General features: G+C 43.5%; 1 protein-coding gene across 1 annotated transcript in view; it reads right to left on the reverse strand.

The window, feature by feature from the left end:
• LOC139257837 (syncytin-2-like) overlaps positions 1-9,827 on the reverse strand; it is a 61,428-nt gene extending 51,601 nt beyond the window's left edge. Inside the window, exon 1 of the mRNA XM_070874640.1 lies at positions 9,584-9,827. The gene's annotated coding sequence lies outside the window, so the exon portion shown is untranslated. The remainder of the gene's footprint in view (positions 1-9,583) is intronic.
• Between the last annotated feature and the right edge of the window lie 955 nt (positions 9,828-10,782).

A 10,782-nucleotide genomic window follows, 5' to 3' on the forward strand; every position in this document is an offset into this window, starting at 1 on the left:
AAGCAAGACTAGGGTAAAAGTCCCAGATGGACTCTGGTGTGTTGTATCTTTATAGGGTTAATTACATCTTCCTAATGTGATGTTATTACATCAGCGAGTCTTACCCATGTCTAATACACATGAGTATGTTTACCAAACACATCACTACTCCCATCCTGCAGCCAGACTATCTGGCATCCTGCCTATTAATTAATGTTTTTCATTACTTCCCACCGACTGTTATTGAGTCCAGCCTGTTTCGCTATTCTGCCACTGACCTTATCTTGTTTAATCCTTACAACTGCTATAGAATTAGTATACTAAGTATATATGCTTATAGTTTCTATCCTTACACTATTCATGCACAGTGTAATTTGAATGTCTGATTTATTGTTGGATTTCCTGCCCCATTTGCAGGAATTTACAGGAGTGGTGGACGCAACATTTTGAAAAAATGTGATCGATTGTAAATGTATTGTCTATTCCTCGTGTACTATCACACCATAACAGAAGGAGTCAGCATCATAATAAGAACATAAGAAACAGGAGCAGGAGTAGGCCATATGACCCCTCGAGCCTGCTCCGCCATTTAATACGATCATGGCAGATCCGATCATGGACTCAGAACCACTTCCCTGCTCACTCCCCATAACCCCTTATCGGTTAAGAAACTGTCTATCTGTGTCTTAAATTTATTCAATGCCCCGGCTTCCACAGTTCTCTTAGGCAGCAAATTCCACAGATTTACAACCCTCTGAGAGAAGAAATTCCTCATCAGTTTTAAATGGGCAGCCCCTTATTGTAAGATTATGCCCCCTAGTTCTAGTCTCCCCTATCAGTGGAAACATCCTCTCTGCATCCACCTTGTCAAGCCCCCTCATAATCTTATACGTTTCGATAAAATTACCTCTCATTCTTCTGAATTCCAATGAGTAGAGGCTCAATCTCCTCAACCTTTCCTCATAAGTCAACCCCCTCATCTCCGGAATCAACCCAGTGAACCTTCTCTGAACTGCCTCCAAAGCAAGTATATCCTTTCGTAAATATGGAAACCAAAACTATACCCAATATTCCAGGTGTAGCCTCACCAATACTCTGTATAACTGTAGCAAGACTTCCCTGCTTTTATACTCCATCCCCTTTGCAATAAAAGCCAAGATTCCATTGGTCTTCCTGATCACTTGCTGTACCTTCATGGTATCCTTTTGTGTTTCATGCACAAGTATCCCAGGTCCCGCTGTACTGCAGCACTTTGCAATTTTTCTGCATTTAAATAATAACTTGCTCTTCGATTTTTTTTCTGCCAAAGTGCATGATCTCACACTTTCCAACATTATACTCCATCTGCCAAATTTTTGCCCACTCACTTAGCCTGTCTGTGTCCTTTTGCAGATTTTTTGTGTCCTTCTCACACATTGCTTTTCCTCCCAGCTTTGTATCATCAGCAAATTTGGCTATGTTACACTCAGTCCCTTCTTCCAAGTCGTTAATATAGTTTGTAAATAGTTGGGGTCCCAGCACTGATCCCTGCGGCACCCCAATAATTATTGATTACCAACCCAAGAATGAACCATTTATCCCGACTCTCTGTTTCCTATTAGTTAGCCAATCCTCTATCCATGCTAATATATTACCCCCAACCCCGTGAACTTTTATCTTGTGCAGTAACCTTTTATGTGAGACCTTGTCAAATGCCTTCTGGAAGTCCAAATACGCCACATCCACTGGTTCCCCTTTATCCACCCTGTTCGTTACATCCTCAAAGAATTCCAGCAAATTTGTCAAACATGACTTCCCCTTCATAAATCCATGCTGACTCTGCCTGACCGAATTATGCTTTTCCAAATGTCCTGCTACTGCTTCTTCAATAATGGACTCCAACATTTTCCCAACCACAGATGTTAGGCTAACTATAGTTACCTGCTTTTTGTCTACCTCCTTTTTTCAATAGGGGCGTTACATTTGCAGTTTTCCAATCTGCTGGGACCTCCCCAGAATCCAGGGAATTTTGGTAAATTACAACCAATGCATCCACTATCCTTGCCGCTACTTCTCTTAAGACCCTAGGATGCAAGCCATCAGGTCCAGGGGATTTATCCGCCTTTAGTCCCATTATCTTACTGAGTACCACCTCCTTAGTGATTGTGATTGTGTTAAGTTCCTCCCCCGCTATAGCCCCTTGACTATCCACTGTTCGGATATTGTAAGTGTCCTCTACCGTAAAGACTGATACAAAATATTTGTTCAGAGTTTCTACCAGCTCCATGTTCCCCATTATTAATTCCCCGGTCTCGTCCTCTAAGGGACCGACATTTACGTTAGCCACTATTTTCCTTTTTATATACCTATAGAAACTCTTGCTATCTGTTTTTATATTTCGTGCTAGGAAAGGAAATTGGTATAAAAGACAAACTAAATATTTTAATATAATAAATTTTAAAGAACCATAACTGCATAAAGGGCTCTTTTAGATCAAATTCATTGAAAGAAAGACTCGCATTTCTATAGCACCTTTCACAACCTCAGGACATCTCAAAGCGCTTTACAGCCAAAGAAGTACTTTTAAAGTGTAGTACTATTGATATAGGAAATTAAAATCTGACATACAACAGCATATAAAGTTAAAGGAAATAATTGTGAATTTGTAAAATAAGGAACAAAGAGAATGGGAAGGAAGAATGAAATGAGTGCATGGATTTGTCAAGGGAAGATTGCATCTGACTAACTTGATTGAATTTTTCGAAGAGGTAACCAGGAGGGATGATGAGGGCAGTGCGTATGATGTAGTGTATATGGATTTTCACAAAGCTTTTGATAAGGTCCCACATGACAGACTGGTCACAAAAGTAATAGCCCATGGGATCCAGGGCAAAGTGGCAAGTTGAATCCAAAATTGGCTCAGAGGCAGGAAGCAGAGGGTAATGGTTGATGGGTGTTTTTGTGACTGGAAGGCTGTATCCAGTGGGGTTCTGCAGGGCTCAGTGCTGGGTCCCTTGTTTTTTGTGGTTATATATCGTCAAATCTGAGGGACTACCTATGATGTTGATATCAATGACTCTTGGGGTTATGATTAAGAACTTTGCAGATCACACTAAAATAGTCTTTGTGGTTGATAATTAAGAAGAAAACTACGGACTGCAGGAAGATATCAATGTACTGGTCAAGTGGACAAAACAGTGGCAAATGGAATTCAATCTGGATAAGTGTGAGGTTATGCATTTGGGGAGGTCTAACAAGGCAAGGGCATACACATTAAATGGTCTGACACTGAAAAGTATAGAGGAACAAAGGAACCTTAAAGTGCAGGTCCACAGATTCCGAAGGTAGCAGGCCAGGTTGGTAAGGTGGTTAAGAAGGCATGTGGAATACTTGCTTTTATTAGTCAAGGCATGGAATACAAGAGCAAGGAGGTTATGCTTGAACTGTATAAAACACTGGTTAGGCTGCAGCTGGAGTACTGTGTGCAGTTCTGGTCACATTACAGGAAAGATGCGATTGCATTGGAAAGGGTGCAAAGGAGATTTACAAGAATGTTGCCTAGACTGGAGAATTTTGGCTATAAAGAAAGATTGGAGATGCTGGGTCTGTTTTCGTTGGAACAAAGGAAACAAAGGGGTGACCGGATAGAAGTGTATAAAATTATGAGGGTCCTGGATAGAGTGGATAGGAAGGATCTGTTTCCCTTGGCAGAGGGGTCAACAACCAAGGGGCATAGATTTAAAGTAATTGGGGGGAGGTTTAGAGGAGATATGGGGGGAAATGTCTTCACCCAAAGGGTGGTGGGAGTCTGGAACTCACTGCCTGAAAGGGTGGTAGAGGCAGAAACCCTCACCCCATTTAAAAAATACTTGGATGTGCACTTGAAGTGCCATAACCTACAGGGCTACATACCAAGAGCTGGAAAGTGGGATTAGGCTGGATAGCTCTTGGTCAGCGGCCGAAATGGCCTCCTTCTGTGCTGTAAATTTCGATGATTCTATGAAAGAGATAAGGATTAACGATAAAAGGCAGAAAAGAAATTAAGAATGGAACTGAGAAAAACAAAATAATGACAACCTTCAAAAAGATAGAAATAAATATTCAGATTGAGTTTTGATAGACTTTGAGTGTATCTGACAAAGCCTGTTTGCAAATCCTTTAGAAATGAAGCATTATTGTCAGATAAAATAGCCTCAGAAATGTTCAGAGCTGACCAACTGGAATCAGCAGCTGAGCGTTGTGTGTAGTTTTCATTTAGTTTTCACCACTCTTCTCCTGAATGCATGGTTACAGTCACAGGTGTCACTTATTCTACATTGGGAGGAGGGGAGGGGTGGGGGCGGGGGAGAGGTGCCACTGAGCCCATTCTGCCCTCACCCAGCATCCACTTTACATAGCTTTATGTAGGATTACACAGGATATACGGCACAGAAACAGGCCTTGCGGCCCAACCAGTCCATGCCGGCGTTTATGCTCCACTCGAGCCTCCTCCCGTTTTTCGGCATCTAACTCGATCAACCTAACCCTCTATTCCCTTCTCCCTCATAGCCTCCACTTAAATACATCTATACTATTCGCTTCAAACACTCCCTGTGGTAGCGAATTCCACATTCTCACCACTCTCTGGGTAAAGAAGTTTTCCCTGCAACCGCTCCAGTGCCTCTCTATCCTTTTTATAATATGGCGAGCAGAATTGTACGCAGTACTCTATTAAGTGTGGTCTAAGGTTTGATACAGGTTGAGCATAACTTTCCTACTTTTCAATTCTACACCTCTAGAAATAAACCTGTGTGCTTGGTTTGCTTTTTTACGGCCTTGTTAACCTGTCGCAACTTTTAGTGATTTGTATATGTGCAGTCCGAGATTCCTTTGTTCCTCTACCCACCCATACTCTCACCCTCCAAGTAATGTGATCTCCCTATTCTTCCTATTCATTTGCCAATTATATGCCCATTCTGCAAGTTTATTGTTGTCTTCCTGTAAATTTGATGGAGTCCTCCTTAGTATTGACTATCACCCCCAATTTAGTGTCATCCGCAAATTTAGAAATTGTGTTTTTGATTCCAAAGTTTAAATCATTAATATAAATTGTGAACAACAGTGATCCCAGATCTGATCCCTGTGGAACACCACTACCCATCTCCTGCCACTGTAACTAGTTACCTTTTACCCCTACTCTCTGCTTTCTGTCTTGAAGCCAGATAGCTGTCCATTCTGCTACTTGTCCCAACTCCGCATTCTCTGACCTTGTTCATCCGTCTGTTATGGGGTACCTTATCGAAGGCCTTTTGAAAATCTAGGTAAATTACAGCTACTGCATTACCATAATCTACTCTCTCTGTTACCTCTTCAAAAAATTCAATGAGGTTGGTCAAGCAAGAGTTTCCCTTTTGAAATCCATGCTGACTATTCATTATTACATTTTTGGTTTCTAGATGTTCTTCTATTTTCTCTGTTAGTAGGGATTTCATTATTTTTCCTACCACTGATGTTAAGCTGACTGGTCTATAATTTCCTAGACATATTTTATCCTCCTTCTTAACTATAGGTATTACATTAGCTATCTGCCAGTCCTCTGGTACTACACCTTCTAACTAATTATTAAATATGTATAGTAATGCCTCTGATATCTCTTCCCTAGATGATTTTAAAATGCATGGATGCAATCCATCCGGACCAGGGGTTTTATCCTCTTTGAGTTTGATTAGTTTATTTAATATATCCCCTCTTTTTATTTTAAATGTACTTATCTCATTACTAATCTCATCATCCAATGTCATGTCCACCTGTTCTATCTCCCTGGTAAATACTGAAGCAAAATAATTATTTAATATTTCTGCCATCTCTCTACCGTTACTTGTGGTATTATCCTGTCTATTCCTGAATGGCCCTATTCCCATCACAACCTTCCTTTTTTATTAATGTGCCTGTAAAATATTTTACTATTTTGTTTTATGTTCCTTGATAATTTAATTTCATAGTTCCTCTTTGCCTTCCTAATTGTTTTTTTGACTTCTCTCCTAATCTTTTCATATTCTCCCTTCTCATGCACTCCCCTGCTGTCCATGTACTTAATGTATGCCTCTTTCCTTATCCTCAATTGTTCTCTTATGGCTTTATTCATCCATGGAATCCCATTAGTGTTGAGTTTATTCTTTCCTTTTAGCGGAATATATTGTTCCTGCACTTTGTTGAACACTGTTTTAAATGTTTCCCATTGCTGTTCTACATCACTGTTTGCTAATATTGTTGTCCATTTTATTTTCCCAAGTTCTATTCTCAGTCCCTCAAAATCAACTTTCTCCAATCTATTACCCTGTTTTTTTCATCATATTTATGTCCTTCCAACACTAGTCATTGGATAATGATCAGCAGCAATAATTCGGGCTGTTTTTTTCCTTTCCCTAGTCCATTGGGAATGCAGCCAATTTTAACACCCAAATACGGTCTATAATCAACTAACTCAGCGCAGACCAAGAATTAAACATGGGAACCATTGTTATCTGCATGGCTTAGTAGCACATCAGCAGCGTTTTACCAATGAAACTGTTGGAGGATATCCCAGCAATCTGCCATTTGGATGCATGGCTGCAGTATGTTGTTCTGGTCGATGTAACCCCAATTTTAAAAAAAGGAGGGAGAGAGAAAACAGGGAATTATAGACCGGTCAGCCTGACATCAGTAGTGGGTAAAATGATGGAATCAATTATTAAGGATGTCATAGCAGCGCATTTGGAAAGAGGTGACATGATAGGTCCAAGTCAGCATGGATTTGTGAAAGGGAAATCATGCTTGACAAATCTTCTGGAATTTTTTGAGGATGTTTCCAGTAGAGTGGACAAGGGAGAACCAGTTGATGTGGTGTATTTGGACTTTCAGAAGACTTTCGACAAGGTCCCACACAAGAGATTAATGTGCAAAGTTAAAGCACATGGGATTGGGGGTAGTGTGCTGACGTGGATTGAGAACTGGTTGGCAGACAGGAAGCAAAGAGTAGGAGTAAATGGGTACTTTTCAGAATGGTAGGCAGTGACTAGTGGGGTACCGCAAGGTTCTGTGCTGGGACCCCAGCTGTTTACATTGTACATTAATGATTTAGACGAGGGGATTAAATGTAGTATCTCCAAATTTGCGGATGACACTAAGTTGGGTGGCAGTGTGAGCTGCGAGGAGGATGCTATGAGGTTGCAGAGTGACTTGGATAGGTTAGGTGAGTGGGCAAATGCATGGCAGATGAAGTATAATGTGGATAAATGTGAGGTTATCCACTTTGGTGGTAAAAACAAAGAGACAGACTATTATCTGAATGGCGACAGATTAGGAAAAGGGGAGGTGCAAAGAGACCTGTGTGTCATGGTACATCAGTCATTGAAGGTTGGCAATGTAGGTACAGCAGGCGGTTAAGAAAGCAAATGGCATGTTGGCCTTCATAGCGAGGGGATTTGAGTACAGGGGCAGGGAGGTGTTACTACAGTTGTACAGGGCCTTGGTGAGGCCACACCTGGAGTATTGTGTACAGTTTTGGTCTCCTAACTTGAGGAAGGACATTCTTGCTATTGAGGGAGTGCAGCGAAGGTTCACCAGACTGATTCCCGGGATGGCGGGACTGACATATCAAGAAAGACTGGATCAAATGGGCTTGTATTCACTGGAGTTCAGAAGAATGAGAGGGGATCTCATAGAAACATTTAAAATTCTGACGGGTTTAGACAGGTTAGATGCAGGAAGAATGTTCCCAATGTTGGGGAAGTCCAGAACCAGGGGTCACAGTCTAAGGATAAGGGGCCGAGATGAGGAGAAACTTCTTCACCCAGAGAGTGGTGAACCTGTGGAATTCTCTACCACAGAAAGTTGTTGAGGCCAATTTACTAAATATCTTCAAAAAGGAGTTAGATGTAGTCCTTACTACTAGGGGGATCAAGGGGTATAGCAATAAAGCAGGAATGGGGTACTGAAGTTGCATGTTCAGCCATGAACTCATTGAATGGCGGTGCAGGTTCGAAGGACCGAATGGCCTACTCCTGCACCTATTTTCTATGTTTCTATGATGGTATTTTCCCCTTTAGAATTTCTTCACTGGATCTATTTAGCTTCCACCCAGCCTCAGAAGAGCTCACTAACTGCTGATACTCCCTCATGAACTGCAGGTTGCACTTGTTGTATAAAAGGGTATTATTTTACCTCCTGTATAGAATCTAATTTGCAGCTTGAATTGATGAGTGAATATTTTTATTCCCTGTGGCATCATTTAACTGGTGGATTGTTAGGTGACATTAAATGTTTCCCAGCTTAATTTAATCATTGGAGGGTTTTTTTTCCTCTAAGGCATTCAAAAGATGCCACGATAGAATTGCTACTATAATTGACCTTATTTAATATTAATTGTGCTATAGATACATCAATTCAACTACATTAAATATATTTGTATTATTTCATTTCCCCCAAAATCCACTCTTCCTTTTGAACTTGTTGATCCCTTGCTGAGACACGATTCAGCTCCACATCATCCACTTTCCCACTTTATTTTTGGATATTATATAAAGGATGCAACGGAGCAAGCCATGAATTACATCATTCTATACCTTGGGGCAGACCTGATGGGGGAGCAATGGTCGTTTCCAGCTCTGTGCATTCCCAGGCACCTGCTGAACCAAATTATCTCCCCTTGTGTAATCCAGGATGGCGTGTGATATGGTACAGATTCATCGAGCGACACATTTTTATTGTCCATCACATTGCAATTTTGCCATTTTATTGCTAAGTAGAAAACAGATGTACACCCACTAACATGCAACATGTAAATGGGGTCAGACGAGAGTGTCATTTGTGCTAATGACATACATTGTGCAACATCGGAGCAGAGCTGGTTATAATGCCTTAAGCATGTGCCACATTTGATGCCTGTGTTTAACACAAGCAGTTAAATGTCCCCCAGTGACCTCGTGGGTGAAATCACTAAGCCTGTACACCAGAAATATTGCAGGTTGATTCGAAGGTTTGTGGTGAGCAGGGACCAGCACTCCTGGGGGTTGGGAAGGGAAAAATAAAGTAAAAAACACACACAGAACTAAAGATGATGCAGCCAAAGCTGGAGAGAAATTAAAATTTAAAATGAGACTTAAAAAAGGAATATGACAAATTGAGGGCTAATAATGCAAAGGAAAATTAATCCACAGATAGAAAATACAGAGGGGAATTTAAAGAGGAAATTAGAAATGATAAGCAGAGGTACAACAAAAGACTAAGGTAACAAAGGAAATGGCAAAGGATTTTATAAACATATTAAAAGTAAAAGAGTGTTTTTTGAAAGGGAATTTTCTAATGGAGGATGAATGGGAATTAAATGTGGCACACTTAAAAGTACTGAAAAGATTGGTGGAACTCAGTGGAAAAGTCACTGGATCTTGATGGTATGCATCCTAGGATACACAAGGAATTCAAAAAGAACTGGCAGAGACTTTAGAATAAAATAAGTTGCATTCATATAGCGCCTGTTAAGGATGCCCCAAAGCACTTTACAGCTAATCAAGTACTTTTGAAATGTCACTATTGTAATGTAGGAAACATGGCAGCCAATACACAGATAGAATAGTATGTACACAAATAGTGCAATGGGATCTTTTACCTGAGAGGACTGTGAGTACTCAGTTTAACGTCTCAACTGAATTACAGCATGCCCGACAGTGCTGTGCTCCTTCAGTACAGCCCCTCCGACAGTGCAGTGCTCCCTCAGTACAGCCCCTCCGACAGTGCTGTGCTCCTTCAGTACAGCCCCTCCGACAGTGCAGTGCTCCCTCAGTACAGCCCCTCCGACAGTGCAGTGCTCCCTCAGTACTGCCCCTCCGACAGTGCGGCGCTCCCTCAGTACTGCCCCTCCGACAGTGCGGCACTCCCTCAGTACTGCCCCTCCGACAGTGCGGCACCCCCTCAGTGCTGCCCCTCCGACAGTGCGGTGCTCCCTCAGTACTACCCTCCGACAGTGCGGCACTCCCTCAGTACTACCCTCCGACAGTGCGGCACTCCCTCAGTACTGCCCCTCCGACAGTGCGGCTCTCCCTCAGTGCTGCCCCTCCGACAGTGCGGCTCTCCCTCAGTGCTGCCCCTCCGACAGTGCGGCACTCCCTCAGTACTGCCCCTCCGACAGTGCGGCACTCCCTCAGTGCTGCCCCTCCGACAGTGCGGCACTCCCTCAGTGCTGCCCCTCCGACAGTGCAGTGCTCCCTCAGTACTACCCTCCGACAGTGCGGCACTCCCTCAGTACTGCTCTCCGGCAGCGCAGCACTCCCTCAGTACTACCCTCCGACAGTGCGGCACTCCCTCAGTACTACCCTCCGACAGTGCGGCACTCCCTCAGTACTGAGCTCTCGGGCGGGAATTAAGCCGACAATGTCCCGAGTGTGAGGCAGACGGACGGAGCGCCGAGTGTCAGACACCCCGGGGCCGGAGGGCCGGCTGTCGGGCACTGAGCGCGGGTGAGAACTCCGCTCTTTTACATCGGGGCCGGGCCCCGGGAGAGGCCCCAGGACCCCCGCCCCGGGCTCGGGCTGTGAGGGGCCGGGCCGGGCCCCGGGTGGAGGTTGTTTTTTGGAGAGAGTGCCGCGGTCGCGCGCCTGACGTTTCAACCCCGGGCGGGAGCGCGCAGTGACCCCGGAAACAGAAAGTGAGGCCGCGCGGTGTGTGAGAGTGAGTGTGGTAGCGGGGGGAGAGAGAGAGAGACACACACCGGGGGGGGGGGGGGAGAGAGAGGAGGGAGAGAGAGATAGGGAGAGGAGGAGGAGGGGGGGGGGAGAGAGAGAGAGTGTGGGGGGGGAGAGAGAGTGGGGG

This window comes from Pristiophorus japonicus, unplaced genomic scaffold (assembly GCF_044704955.1).
Source record: "Pristiophorus japonicus isolate sPriJap1 unplaced genomic scaffold, sPriJap1.hap1 HAP1_SCAFFOLD_913, whole genome shotgun sequence".
Taxonomy (NCBI): domain Eukaryota; kingdom Metazoa; phylum Chordata; class Chondrichthyes; family Pristiophoridae; genus Pristiophorus; species Pristiophorus japonicus.